Genomic DNA, 15,128 nt, shown 5'->3' with positions numbered 1-15,128 from the left:
GGTTTCTCACATGTTTCAGCAATCACAGTCATTTATTTTACATTATGGCTCCTTTATTGGACTTCTCAAGTTTGCTTGAATTTTTAGTAGATTGCATTACATATTCAGGTAATTTTTCCCAATAAAGTATCCTTAAATGTTATACTTTCTGAATGATTGTATATCTGACAGTTTCCTTCTAGTCCTCAAACATAAAATAAACCTTGTCAGATTATTAATTATGTGATCATAAGAGTTTCTCCTAAAAAGTATTATGCTTCTTTTTATTCTGCATTTGTATTGTGGCAGAATAACTATAAATAAATAGAAGTATAAATGTAAAATACAACCACTTAGAAATTAAATAATAACTTTTCAGTAAGTCAGGTCAAAAGTGCAATCAGGATCATTTAGAAATAAAAGATAATGAGAAGGCTGCATCAAAACTTGAGACTATCTTTTAAAAATATTTTTACTAGATGATTTTATTAGGGGCGGGGGATCCTTGCTTGAATTTTATTGGGCTTTTCTTTAACTTGTAATTCCCCACCAAAATAATCTTATGTTTTGTCAGTTCCTTCCATTGATTTTGACTTTCAATCTATTTGCATAGATGTTTCTTTAGAAAAAAAAAAACCTTTCCATATAACTTTGATTTTATTTTTCTATAACAGCTGTTTGGATCTATAATTCTCTGAATAGCCTCTGTCTTCTCTTTTCTTCCATGTTTTCTATTATATGTTCCATGTTTGTATTTTTTTCTTCAGTGGTTTGTAGAAGAAGCTTTATGTAGTTTCTACATTAATAATTTGACTTTATGCAAACCCTACCTCTATCCTGCACTTCAATGTTTTCTATGTGGATTTAAATTTGCAATTTCATTTTTAGCTCTCTGTACTTTGTCTCTTATCTGTCTTCCTTTTCAATTAGGTTTCTTAACTTTTCATTTCAACTTGCTCTTCTTTAAAATGCTTATTAAATTTATTTATACTTATGATTTTAAATGGTCATTGGTCCCACCAAGCTCATTTGGAAGATGGCAGCCTCCAGTACTTCTGCCCTTAGTTTCAGATGCCCAAAGTCAACTACAGTCAACGTTTTAAATTAATGGGTCCTTGATGTGTTTTCCTCTTCTCTCCTGAATAACTTGCTCACACTTACTTCCTACTTCTTACTTTTCTGCTATGTTTATTTATATTGACTTCTCACCATGGGAAATGAGGAATTATCTCCTTTATACCTGTTTTACCCCTGTTATTTATACTTTCTGTCCTACCATCTTCCCATTGTAGCTACACCATACCTTACATTATCATGGTCATATAGATGCTGCTCATAACTGTGTCACCTGTTATGCTTCGATTACTTTTATTTTCTTGGAAATATTTTTGTTGTCCTTATAACTAGTACCATAATTTTTAAAGTTATCTGTTTAAATACGTAGTGTTTCTGTTTCGGTTTTTATGTAATTAAGGTTTGTTTTTTACATACTTAAGGACGATTTATTCCCAAACTTTCTACCAGAGGACGTTTGGATAGTTAACAAGTTTATGTTCTTTTCTTTTCCTTTTTTTTTTTTTTTTAAATTATACTTTAAGTTCTAGGGTACGTGTGCACAATGTGCAGATTTGTTACATATGTATACATGTGCCATGTTGGTTTGCTGCACCCATCAACTCGCCATCTACATTAGGCATTTCTCCTAATGTTATCCCTTCCCCACTCCCCCACCCACGACAGGCCCCGGTGTGTGATGTTAAAGTTTATATTCTTAGAGAGTCTCTCCAGCTTCTCCAATTTAGACTGGTACCTGTCTAGGTGAACAGCACAACTTGCATCCTAGGATCTCCCTTGACTGTCATTCTGAGGACATTCTTCGCATCCTTTTTATGGTGGATTCACATCTTTTTTGTGGTGCGTCTCCTATTTCCTGTAGCTAACTCCCCCTCTTCCTTCACTTATTTTCTTATTTAGGTTCAGCACATCAACTAGTGGTTTTTTAAATTTTGTTTTTTTGCTCTCCAGAATCTTTTATGATCTATTTGTTCTCGGGATTCTGATATCTCTGCAAGATATAAACTAATTTTATAAGATATAAATATATTTTTGTATGTTGCACTAGAATCTCAGTAGAACCTTTTAATCTAGAATTTCATATACTTTCATTCTGGAAAAATTTTGATATTTTTATTTAATAATTCCAACTCCCTATTTGCTTTTCCACGAATTCTTCTTATAAATATTGGGCATGCTGAAATTATCTTTAATTAACTTTTTTTGCATAATTTTTTTCTCTATGTCTTTTGCTTAAATTTCTGGGAGATTTTCTCAACTTTACCTTCAAATTATTCTATTGAGTCTTCATTTCTGAGATTTCAATCAGAATTATAGTTATTATCCAGAATTATAATTTATTATGAATAATAATGAATGGTAATGTACCATAGATATATTATTAAACATAATAATTATAGTTAATTTATTCTCTCATGCTTTCTGAATTTTTTTATAGAAACTTCCTATTTTCATGCATCTATTTTTTAACAATCTCTGAAGTTATAGATAACTTTAGATACCTCCCTCTCCATGCATTGGGGAAAAAGACTCGATTTTCCCCAAATTACTTTTCTCTCTATTTGTTTAATGTTGATTTTGCATGGCAGAATATTTCTTCAAATGCCCATTGATCTTTGGACTTCCATTTATATGTAAGGTGCACTAAAACGCTGATTTAAAACTCTTTGCACTTGGATGTTGACAGCAAGCTTCATTGAAAAATCACCTAATATTACAACATTTTGATCTTTTATGTTGCTAAATCTAAAATTTCCCAAAGGTGAATCTTCAAATCCCTTGTTAATTGTATAAGACTGGTTAATAGTATTCTGTGACCCAGGTAGGAAAACAGAACTGGAAGACTCAGAACTCAGGATTCAGATTTTTACTTGGTACAACTAATTTCACGATGGTGTCCCAATACCAACTGTGCCAGGTGTCTTGCGTCCAAGAGACCCCTTGATTTATTTTGTAGGAAGAGTTCCATTTAGGGTTACTTTGAATAAAATATGCTAAATTCATATAAAAATGATTATGATGTCTCACATAGAATGAAATGACTAGAATAATCCTAGCTGGAGTGTGTATCTTACTGTAATGATTACGAGGGAAAAGGAATCACTAAGATGTAGCATTCTCACACCATGAAACAAACATTTACCTTATTCTAAGTTGTCCTGTGAGAATAAATCCTTTAAACAAATTACTACCAAATTATTTTGCTTCTTCTTTCTAAATCTGTTTTTATTTTTATTTTTTATTTTATTTTATTTTATTTTTGAGACGGAGTCTCGCTCTGTCGCCCAGGCTGGAGTGCAGTGGCCCGATCTCAGCTCACTGCAAGCTCCGCCTCCCAGGTTCACGCCATTCTCCTGCCTCAGCCTCCCGAGTAGCTGGGACTACAGGCGCCCGCCACCTCGCCCGGCTAGTTTTTTGTATTTTTTTAGTAGAGACGGGGTTTCACCGGGTTAGCCAGGATGGTCTCGATCTCCTGACCTCGTGATCCGCCCGTCTCGGCCTCCCAAAGTGCTGGGATTACAGGCTTGAGCCACCGTCTAAATCTGTTTTAAACTCTTTCTTTTCTATTCTCAGTCAACTGATCGCCTGGCCTGACTCATTCATTCCCTGCTCCTGTCTAAGGCCTCTCCTGTGTAGGGCCATATTCCCTTCACTTGGACTATTATTTTAAATGCCTTATGTTGACTTCACTGTATCCTATCTCCTCTGCTCCCTTTTCTGGCTGGGATGTTCCTGATAGAGTTGGTTTTCAAAACATTTTGGCTATCTATTATGGGTCATGCACTGCCCTGGGAGCATTGAGGAGAGGCAGTAAAATGTGATTCAGTCACCCGGGACTCGAATCTATTAGACATCATTTACTAGCTGTGTGATGTGATGCATATCAACCACTGTTCTATATTTCTTTAAACAAAATAGGAGGAAAATACTTAACTCATGGGGTTGCTATAAGCATTAAATGTTAAGTGATTAGAACAATCTGACACATAGTATGTCCTCAGTAAATATTATTACTATTATTGTCATCTTTATGTTTTGTTTGTTTACTAATATGATATAACTTGCCACTGAAAATATTCATTCCAAAACTCTTCGTCTATCTTTAACATTCTGAAGACACGTGTTCCTGTAAACTTCTATAGATTGCATTAAATACACGTTGAGTCATATGGGCTAACACTGAAATGGAAAAGTGTTTTGCACTGAACAGAACATCTCCTATATTGTTCAAAATATCACAGAATAATTTACAATGAATTATCTTAGTTTCTGCATGCACGAATCAAATTAGTACACGGAAAAAAGAAATTTACATAATTAAATGAAATATTCTCAAAATTCACAGCATAGACATTAGAGAGTACTAGTTCTGAGCTGATTTTAGTATTATTAACTTCTACTTATTAGCAATGAAGGATCAGTTTAATTAGATTTAGTTATCATGAAGTACTGACCATATAGATTCAATGTAATTATTTATGTATAACATTTAAGTCATATTTTAAAATTTAGCTGACTTTTAAGTTCAAAACCATGAATACTATAATACTTTTAAATACTAGTCACAAAAATATAACATTAAAATAGTTAAAATAGTAGTTTTTATGGTAAATATTCAGATGAAGTAATCCTACGTGAAAATATTTTATTGAAGGAAATTATTTGAAACTCTAAATTTGGCCATCTATAATCTTATCATGAACATAGTAACAAAAATATAACTCAGTGGCTTCTAATTAAAAATGGTCACTCTGTGATATCCAAATTATAATTATGCGTTAAGATTTAAGGGAAAAGATTATTCTACTTCAATACTCTTGCAAAAATACCATATGTGCCCTGCATATTTGCATATGCACTGTGTTGAGGTGAAGCCTTACAATAAAGTTACTACATCCCATTTACCCAAAATATTACAAGTCTGACTTCCTGCACCCTTCCCTCAAACCACCTCATCCACAATACATATGCCAACATGCACACTCAAGGTGCCACCATCCGTGGACTTGGACTTAAGGGGAGAAGGCACTCTTTTATATGGCTTTTTCTGCATAGAACTGGAGTGAAAGATGGGGCACTTCATGTAACAATTACCAGAAACTACCATTAAGAGCTGAGATTGTTGGAAGATAAAAGCAAGGAATAGCAGATCTGGATGAAATCCAGAGAGGGTGACTTTTGACTTTTTGCTCATGATATAATTTTTGGACAGACCAACTATATTTAATGATGGGTAGAGAGTGGATATCTTTTCTCCAGTGCTCCTCTCAGTCCTAATAAAGGAACCTGCAGTTTCTATCTTTTACATCATCTGTTCATAAAATACTTTGAAGGCCAGGCACGTTGGCTCACGCTTGTAATCCCAGCACTTTGGGAGGCCAAGGCAGGTGGATCACAAGGTCAGGAGTTCGAGACCAGCCTGACCAATATAGCGAAACCCCGTCTCTACTAAAAATACAAAAATTAGCTGGGCATGGTGGCGTGCGCCTGTAGTCCCAGCTACTCGGGAGGCTGAGGCAGAAGAATCATTTGAACCCGGGAGGCGGAGGTTGCAGTGAGCTGAGATCATGCCACCCAGCCTGGGCGACAGAGTGAGACTCCGTCTCAAAAACAAAACAAAACAAAAAACAATACTTTCAAAATATTAATTTGTTAGGTCTTCCAAACATCCTTGTGAGGTATGCATCAGGGTACTTAGTCTCCTCAAAATTAGCTTCTCTGAAGTTATGGATGACATAATCTAGAGACCATACAGATTTAGGAAATGATAAGTTTAGTACTCCCATCTGCCTACTGCCTAAAGCCAGGCCTACTCAAACACTAAATAGAGAGAAGTTATAAATTTCTAGTCATAGACAAGTTTATCACATGTTCTGTTTATTAATCAAGTTACACATTTATCAAACATGGAACTCCTAGTAAGTCCTAGGTCTTAATATAGGGGTTGGGTATAAAAATATTTGGTCCTTTAGATTAATGTGCTGTCATTCTGGTGGGGAAATAAACACATCAACAGATAATCACCATATAATGCCAAAATGTTGCAATAAAATATGTCTTGGAGGAGGTTGAAACACAGAGAAGGAACATATCCACCTGTCTGGGGCAAAGTCGATAACAGAAGACTTCACAGAAGTTATCTCATGAAGGTAAATAGGGCCCCTAAATTTTCAAATCCTATGGTTATGAAATTTGACTGTCTTCATACATTACTAAGTACTTCATCATTCCTGAAATTAACTATTTGTTTGACCTCTTGGATTGTGGACTAGACTCTTCCCTAGTTACCATTTGATCATGTTTTTACATCATTTTCCGCTGGTCTTCCTGAGTGTGCTTCTTAAATTGACTGTTTCCTGTGCTCCATTTGTGCCATCTTCTCTTTGTACTTCATGTCTGTGGGAGAGAGCTCTCTTATAAATATTCATGACCTCAATTGCCTTGCATATAACTGTGCCTTTGAAATCTTTACCTCTAGGCAAACTTGACTCAGAAGCCCATGAACTAAGTCATGATCAGCCTTTCAAAACCAATCATTCCCTCGTACGCCCCTTTTCAGTAAAGGGTACCATACCTATTCACATGGCATTTTAGTCTTTCTTCATTCATTCAAAAATATTTATTGATGCCTATTAGGTCTAGTCATGATGTTAGGATCTGGAACACAGTGGAGGAAAATCAGACCTGATGTCTACTTTCCTGAGGAGAATAAACTTTTAATTAGTGGCTTAGCAAAGTACAGTTCATTACTTGCATGTGTCAGAATCACTAGAGGAAGGAGGGATTCTTTGAAACATGCCAACATAGGGTTCTTTCTCAGACCTATTGAGTTGTAATCTCTAAGAATGAGAAATATGCATTTTAAGTAAACCCTTAAGTGATTCTTAGGAATATAACCTAAAATTTAAAACCCACTTTTTATTTTATATATATATTTTTAACTAAAAAGTAAACTTTAATGTCGAAAATGCAAACTTGGGGAAGACAGAAAAGATCACACGCAAGGCTGTCACTTCACACTTGGAAGATGGCACAGCAGCCGGGCAGAGGCGCTCCTCACTTCCCAGATTGGGTGGCTGTTTAAAATAAAAATAAAATCAAACAAATACATAATCATGTACTGTAAAAGTCCATGGAAGAACACTAAAAGGACTAAGGAGGATTGCTAAATGATGGTTGCGCATTGCCTGGGAGTTAGACAGGGACAAGATCATGCATGGATGTCCATGTAGGCTGCTTTATTGGATTTATGCATGCAGTGAAAGGAAGTGAAACGCTAAAGATGAATGTCAAATCGGAAAACTAGATCCCATCTTTTCATGCATCTTTTGCCCTTACTCTACCATGATCTCTGTTGTCTTTACTGTATCTCAAATCTGTCCTATCTTCTTCATCACCACCGCTTAGACACAGTCTGCAAGGTCTTGTTTTGCCTGACATTATGGCAGTATTTCTCTAATCCGTATTCTTGCTTCTCTGCCATCCTCCCTCTGATCTGTCACCACAGTGAACGCTCCAAAATTAAAAAAATAATACTATCATGTCATATATTTGCCCAAAAATCCTTTAATCACTCACCACAGCTTTAAAGAATAAAGTCTGCAAACTTGGTGCTGCTTACAAAGCCTCATTGTATGGCCACTGGCTGTCTTTTAGTCGTACACACCATGTTCTAATCATGCCGTATTGCTTACAGTGATTACAATGTGTGTTTGCTTATAGGATTCATCCAACTGAAATGCCTTTCTTTGTCTTCTCCAGTTCCATTTTATCTTTCAAGGCAGTCTTACCTTCCCTGAGAAACTTTTTACCCTGTGCTGATGCTGAAGTGCCCCAGCTCTATGTTCTCCTGGTATCCTTTGCATGACTTTTTAACATCACTTGTAATTTTTGTGATCATTACTGATTAATTGACTTTCTGTCCCATGGACTGTGACTCTATGAAAGAAGAAACTATTCCTTTCTGTATGTACAGCCCCTAGTACAAACCCACGTTTATTAGCTGACAAATGAGGCATTTTTGGACTATATTAATAGGAATGCTGACCCTTTAGAGCCTGTATTAGTTTTCTAGGGTTGCCACAACAAAGTACCACAGACTGGGTGGCTTAAATAACAGAAATTTATTTTCTCATAGTTATGGAGGCCAGAAGTCCAAGATGTTGGCATAGTTGTTTTTCTCTGAGGCCTCACTCCTTTGACTTATAAATGGTTTTCTCCTTGTGCCATTACGTGGCCTTCCCTCTATTCAAGCCTGTGTCCTAATTCTGTCTTCTTGTAAAAACATCAGTTATATTGGATAATGTCCCACCCTAGTAATCTTATTTTACTTTAATTACCTCTTTAAAGATTCTATCTCCAAATACAGTCACATTCTGAGATACTGAGGGCTAAGACTTCAACATATGAATTTTGGGAGGTACACAATTCAGCCCATGACAGAATTCCTTAGCACTAGCGAAGTATTTAGTGATTAGGATGCTATAACCTCAAGTAGCTCTTAGCTCCAGGAATCTTTCTTGTATGTACCCTTGTAACTGATAATCTGTATCTAACAAATTTAGATGGTCCTTGAAGAAGCAGCTGACAGAATCCTCACATTTTTCCCATGGCCACTGCCATTCCTCAGATTCCTGTCGTCATCTCTTGTCTGGAATTCTGCAGCAGCCTCAGCGTGAGTGACCTCTCTAGTCTTGGACTCCTCCAGTCTTCTTTCTACCCTACAGTCCAGAGATTCTAAAACGTGTCTCATCATCTTTGTCCTGGCTATATCCCTATGGAAGATCCCCACTACCTTCAGGATGGCATCCGAACTCCTCTCAATGGCTCACAAGGCCCTTCGTGATCTCACATGTACCCTCTTTCCTGGCCTGTTTCTTGCTTCTCCATCCATTGCTTTTATCTACCTTCCTGCTATTCTTAATACTTTTAGTTCCTCCAGTTTGTCAAGGCTTCTTGAGACTATATCTTAGTAATTTTGTTTTTTGCCTGATGTGCTGTTGAGCTCCTCTTCTGTGCCTTGTCTCCTGCACAACCTCCAGACTGCTGTCTGCACTTCCATGAACCTCGTCATCGTGGTTCTGCAGTGTGCTCTTCTAGCAGTTCCATTTCCTCATCCTTCCCTAAGGGAGCCTCAATTGGCCTTTGTTTTTCTCTCTCCTCATCTACATTGTGTCTGGAGGGCAAGAACCATGTCTTGGTCTTGTTAAATTCTCACATTGAACTTTGTGCCTTGAACAAAATGGGCATGCAGTATGTTTTTGTACAGTAATAGAGGACTGAGTCTTATACAGTAATAGAGGACTGAGTCTTAAAACCAGTTGAAAATATCAACTTAAATAGTCTCCACATTTTTAAAATAACAGCTTTATAGAGATAACTTACATGCCAAAAATGATCTCTTTCAAAGTATGCAATTCAGTGGTTCTTTGTATATTCACAGCGTTGTACATCCATCACCAATATCTAATTTTATATCATTTTCATCATCATCCAAGAAATCCCATACCCTTTAGTGGACATTCTCTATTTCCTTCCTCCCTAGTTCCTGGAATTCAATGGATTTGCCTATTCTGGATATTATATATAAAATAAAAACATGCAATATGTAGTATTTTGTGATTAGCTTCATTCATTTCTTAGTGTAATGTTTTCAAGGTCCATCAATTTTGTAGTAGGTGTCAATACACTATTCCTTTTTATTGCTAAGTAATATAGATATACCACATTTGTTTATCCTTTCATCAGTTAATGGACATTTGGGTTGTTTCTCATTTTCAGGAGTATTATGAATAATGCTGTTATGAACATTTATACACAAATTTTTGTGGGAACATATGTGTTTAACGATCTTTGATATATACCTCGAAGTGGAATTGCTAGCTCATATCGAAACCCTGTGTTTAGCTTTCTAAGGAATTGTCAAATTTTCCAAAGCTACGGTACCATTTTACATTGCCACATCAATGCAAATAATTTCTTCATCAATACTTGCTATTGTCTTTATTTTTTATTATAATAGTCCTGGTTGGTGCTCTGGTTTTGATTTAGATTTCCCCGATAGCTAATAATGTTAGGTATATTTTCATGCACTATTGACCATTTGTATATTTTCTTTAGGAAATGTGTATTCAATTTATTAGCTCATTTGTAATGGAATTATTTGTAATTGAATTATTGGTCTTTTAACTGTTGAATTTTAACAGTTTTTGAAAAATATATTCTGGATACAAGTTCCTTAATAGAGAAAATAATGACTTAAAAATATTTTTGCCTGTCCTATGGGTTGTCTTTTAACAGTCTTGGTGGTGTGTCTTGAACCACAAAATTATTTCATATTGATGAAGTGCAATTTATTTTTTTGTTGTTGTTGCTTCTGCTTCTGGTGTCATATCTAAAAAACACTGCCTGACACAAGGTCATAAACATTTACTCCTGTTTTCTTCTAAGAGTTTTTAAGTTTTAGTTGTTGCATTGTGTCTTGGATACTTTTTGAGTTAAGTTTTGTATACAGTATGAGGTAGGTGTCTAACTTCATTATATTGCATATGGGTAGGTGTTTATTTCTGGACTCTCTAGTCCACGCCACTAATTTGTTTATTATTATGCCTGTACTATGTTGTCTTGATTATTATCCTTTGTAGTAAGTTTTAAAATCAGGAAATGTGAATACTCCATCTTTGTTCTTTGCTTTCGAAATGTTGGCTATTCTGGGGTCCTTATATTTCCATATAAATTTTAGGATCAGGTTATCAATTTCAGTGAAGGAGCCAGCTGAGATTTTGACTGGGATTGTGTTGAATATGTATGCAGATCAATGTGGGAAGTATCGCTATCTTAGCAGTAGTAAATCATCTGATTCATAAACATAGGATTTTTTTTCATCTGTTTATACTTTTTTTTCACTTTTTTCCATGACGTTTTGTAGTTTTTCCTGGATAAGTCTTGTGCTTCTTTTACTAAGTTTATCCCTAGGTATTTTATTTTCAATGTTAATGTAAATGACTTTTTTTTCTTAATTTTATTTTAAATTGTCTTTAAAATAGGAGAAGTCTTTGCACTTTTAAAGGTTATATAGATCTGGAACATCACAGAAAACCAGAATTTCAGCCTGGGGATCATCTCAAGCATATTAAATTTTTGAAAGGACATGGGCCACTTTGAAGAAGAGAAAAATATTGTTTTCTTTGTGGTCACTTAAAGCTGTACGTGACTCTAAGGAAATACAGAATATTAAGGAATATATATATATAGACACACACAAACACATATATATATAAAATACATATAATTATATAATTTTATATTCTGTTACCAAATTAACTGTGCCACATGTACTCATTCATGTGTGAATCATGTGATATGCAAAATACAATATTATATTTTGAAATTTTAAGTACACATGCAGATTGTATGCATTGATAAAGCCTATTGATTACATGAAATTTAATGAGTAATGGTTTAAAGATAATCATTAGTGTCTCTGGAAGTATTTGCACATGCAGTCTTCCATTACATAAGTCAGATATGTTGAGTTTCGAACATCAGGGTGTCAAACTAGTCAACAAAATAATTATTAACACTATGCTTACATATATAGAGCAAGAGGAAATGTGTTAAGAATGGTATGACTAAGTATCAGTTATCTGTAAACATTGTATTTAAAATTTTCCCACATCCTGTATATGGTAAGCACATTAACAAAGATACCACTTGATATTTCGGAAAAACATTGTATTGGAGATATTAGATTCAGAGTTCTGTAATGAATATTGAAAATTATTAATTGTAATGGGGCTTTTAATTGTTCAACATTCTTGTAATCCTTTCTTCAGGAGTCATTAAAACTATACAGAAGAAAATTATTCCATAAAAATTATATTCTTTTTAAAGAGTTTATAAAACAGTACTCTTAACTGACTTTTCTGAAAAGATGGAAAATTTAAAAATGCAAGCACACTTACCTGGAAACTTTGGTTTCATGATTGTTTGTGTACTTGTCTGCAATAATAACAGGATTTGACAGCAGAAACCAGCTGATGACTTACATTTTCTGAAATGCACTGGATTGAAACCTATTGAATGAATCACTATTGGTAAACATTGTCAAGATAAGAATAGGCCATTGTTTTGTCCCTGGAAGATCTATCTATATAACTATCCTCCATTTGTTATACCATGTATTTTAGACTGAAAACATCTTAACAGAATAATACCAAAGGTGAGGAAGGCAAATTTTAAAAATATATAGTTAAGGCATCTCTTTATACTTATAATGAAAGATGGTATAATTTGTTAATATAGCAATAAACAAAGGTTGAATAATCTTTGTTTATGCTTTGTAACAGTTGTGGAAATTAGGCAGTTTTCATTTACTTTCAAATAGTGTTGGTTTTAATTATCGTTTAGCAACTATGTAAAATAAGTTGTTAGTGTCAAATATTACTGTATTTATAAGATCCTTGTTCAAGCATTTGTTATTTGTCCTTTCTTGAAGTGGATACTAGTTAGTTTGCAGACGTTAGCTATGAAATCAATTTACAGTATAGTTTAGCATAAATAGATTCCTTGATGAAAATAAAGTCATGTATATTTAGCATGTATATTTAACATACTTATTAAAACATAACCTGTAAACTATAACATTACAATCTCCTTTATAATAAAAATATCACACATATTGCTTAATTTTTTTTTTACTTAAAGAAAATTCATAGCTGTTAAAAATTGTGGTATTTTTCATAGTCTTATAACTTTATTTTTCATTTATGAAAAAGGTTTTTTCACTGGTTCAAAACACTAAAAATTTATCAAGGAAAAATTCACATTTAGCTTATAATGATAAATACTTATCCTATGTAATGAGACTTACCTGGTATAGGTATATTTCTTTTTTAACACATCTTATGTTCTTCTGAGAAATAATACATATTGAGAATTAAAGCTTCCGACACGTGGTTAGAGACGCTGACCTTTAAGGTTTCTTGAAGTTTAATGTTTCTAATATATTTTTCTGGTTTTTTTTTGTTGTTGTTGTTTTGTTTGTTTGTTTTTCTTTTTGAGCAGGAACATTGTAAATCTATGGAGGTTCCCAACAAAATGCAATTTTGTTTCTACAGTAATTAGCTTTTACATATAACCTTCAAAAACATATTTTCTTATCTTATAGGAGTCCATTAGGGTATAAAGTTAATTACCGAAGCACCCAGTGGAGCATTTCATTTTTTTCTCAGTGTTTTTTGAAAGAAATCACTGTATGCTTCCATTTACCTTTCTTTCTTCCTGCAATCTTATAAGTAAATAAAATATAGTATTTTTAAGTCATTAAAACCTAATAAGAAACTAGAGGGTTATAGTAGATTACATTTCTTTTGTGGTAAGCTGACAGGATAGATCTAATAGTCTCAAATGCCCTGATGAAGTAGCATCTACTTTCTCAAGGGCGGATGTCTGAAATTAAAGACACAAAGTCTCTACTCTACCTTGAAGAGATTCCACAGCCCTTTAAAAGTATTGAGCTTGAGGACTACAGTTCTCTGGCCTCAACGATTTACCCCAGATTCAAGAAAGGAAAGCATTCTTAAGTAATCATTCATGAGAACAATTTCAGTCACCTGATTGTCAAAGAGTAAGCCACCATAAGAATGAGGAGGGAATATTGCTAAAGCTACATACTTGGGGCTGTTTTGGAAGTATACAGTAGCTGTCCCTGGGTGTGCCTTCTGGACAGATAACTACACTGATATTAAAATGAAAGTGGCCACCAAGTAGCTAAGTTTAATTTGAGCTGCATTCATTATCTATTGTTGCAGAACAAATAACTCCAAAATGTAGCAGTTTAAAACAATAAACCTCATCTCACAATATTTCTGTAGATCAGAAATTCAGGAACAGCTTAGCTGGGTTTTCCTGGCTCAGGGTCTCTCATGAGGTTGTATTCAAAATACCATTCAGATGTCACCTGAAGGCTTGACTGGAGCCAGACGATGACTTTCTGGGCATCTCCTTCACACGCATGGGAAGTTGGTGCTTGCTGTGGGCAGGAGGCCTCCATTCTTTCCACAGGGCTGCTAAGAGTATTGATGATGAGGTAGGAGGGAGTTGGCTCTGGAGGTGGAACTTGGACACCAAACCAATCTGCGGGCTGGTTAAAACAGGGACAGGACAGAAGCAGCTTCCCATAAGACATGTCCACCATTGCCATGGCAGTTACAGCCTCTTTCTATGGCAATGACCTGCAACCCAGTAGTTATTACCCTTTTCCTAGAACTTTCTGCATAATCCCCAGAACTGCATAATCTGCAGAACTGCCCTGAGCTGTTGCTCTCTGCCTGTAGGGTAACTCTGCAGGAACAGTCGTGGAGCTGTAACACTGTCTAGAACTGTAACACTGCTGCTTCAGTAAAGCTGTTTTCTTCTAACCGCCAGCAGCTTGCCCTTGAATTCTTTCCTGGGTGAAGCCAAGAATTCTGGCAGGCTTGGTCCCACTTTGGGGCTCGTCGGTCCTGCATCAGTGACACTGGAGTGCTTCCGCTCAAGTGAATTATCCAGCAGAGGCAAGGCTGAAACCAAAATGCCTTTTATGACCTGGCCTCAGAAGAGACATACCATCATTTCTGGAATATACTATTGTTTACACAGACTAGCCCTATTCAAAGTGGGAGGGGGCCACAGGAGCACATGAATTTTCAGAGGTGAGCTTAATGGGGGCCATGGTGGAGTAGACTGCCACAGAGTATAGTAATTATTTTGGATTATCAGTAAAGGTGAACTTATGAAAATAAGTTGTTCTTTTTTTCTGAAACATTCCTTCATCTCCCTTTTCTGTGCCTCTTCAGCACCCTCTATTTCCAAATCCCAGTACTTCTAAGCCGTATCCTTATTCCTCAGGGCTCTGCTGTGGTGCCTTTCCTATCCTTTCTCCCTCATGAATTCAACAAATATGTATTGAGGGCAAATTGTATGCCAGTCACTGTTTGTTCACACCAGTGAAAAAATTACTCATTTCATAGAGCTTACCTTTCATAGTAGCTGCTTTTCATAGTAAGTGGTCTCCTGTCATCCATAATTTTCAG

The 15,128-nt window shown here is 35.3% G+C and overlaps 1 protein-coding gene across 2 annotated transcripts in view; it reads left to right on the top strand.

Annotated features, from left to right (window-relative positions):
- Positions 1-15,128, top strand: part of GRM8 (glutamate metabotropic receptor 8) — an 818,800-nt gene that overhangs the window by 701,943 nt on the left and 101,729 nt on the right. The gene's annotated exons all lie outside the window — the stretch shown is intronic.

Source organism: Theropithecus gelada, chromosome 3 (assembly GCF_003255815.1).
Source record: "Theropithecus gelada isolate Dixy chromosome 3, Tgel_1.0, whole genome shotgun sequence".
Classification (NCBI taxonomy): domain Eukaryota; kingdom Metazoa; phylum Chordata; class Mammalia; order Primates; family Cercopithecidae; genus Theropithecus; species Theropithecus gelada.
This window is presented reverse-complemented; position numbering and strand designations above follow the sequence as displayed.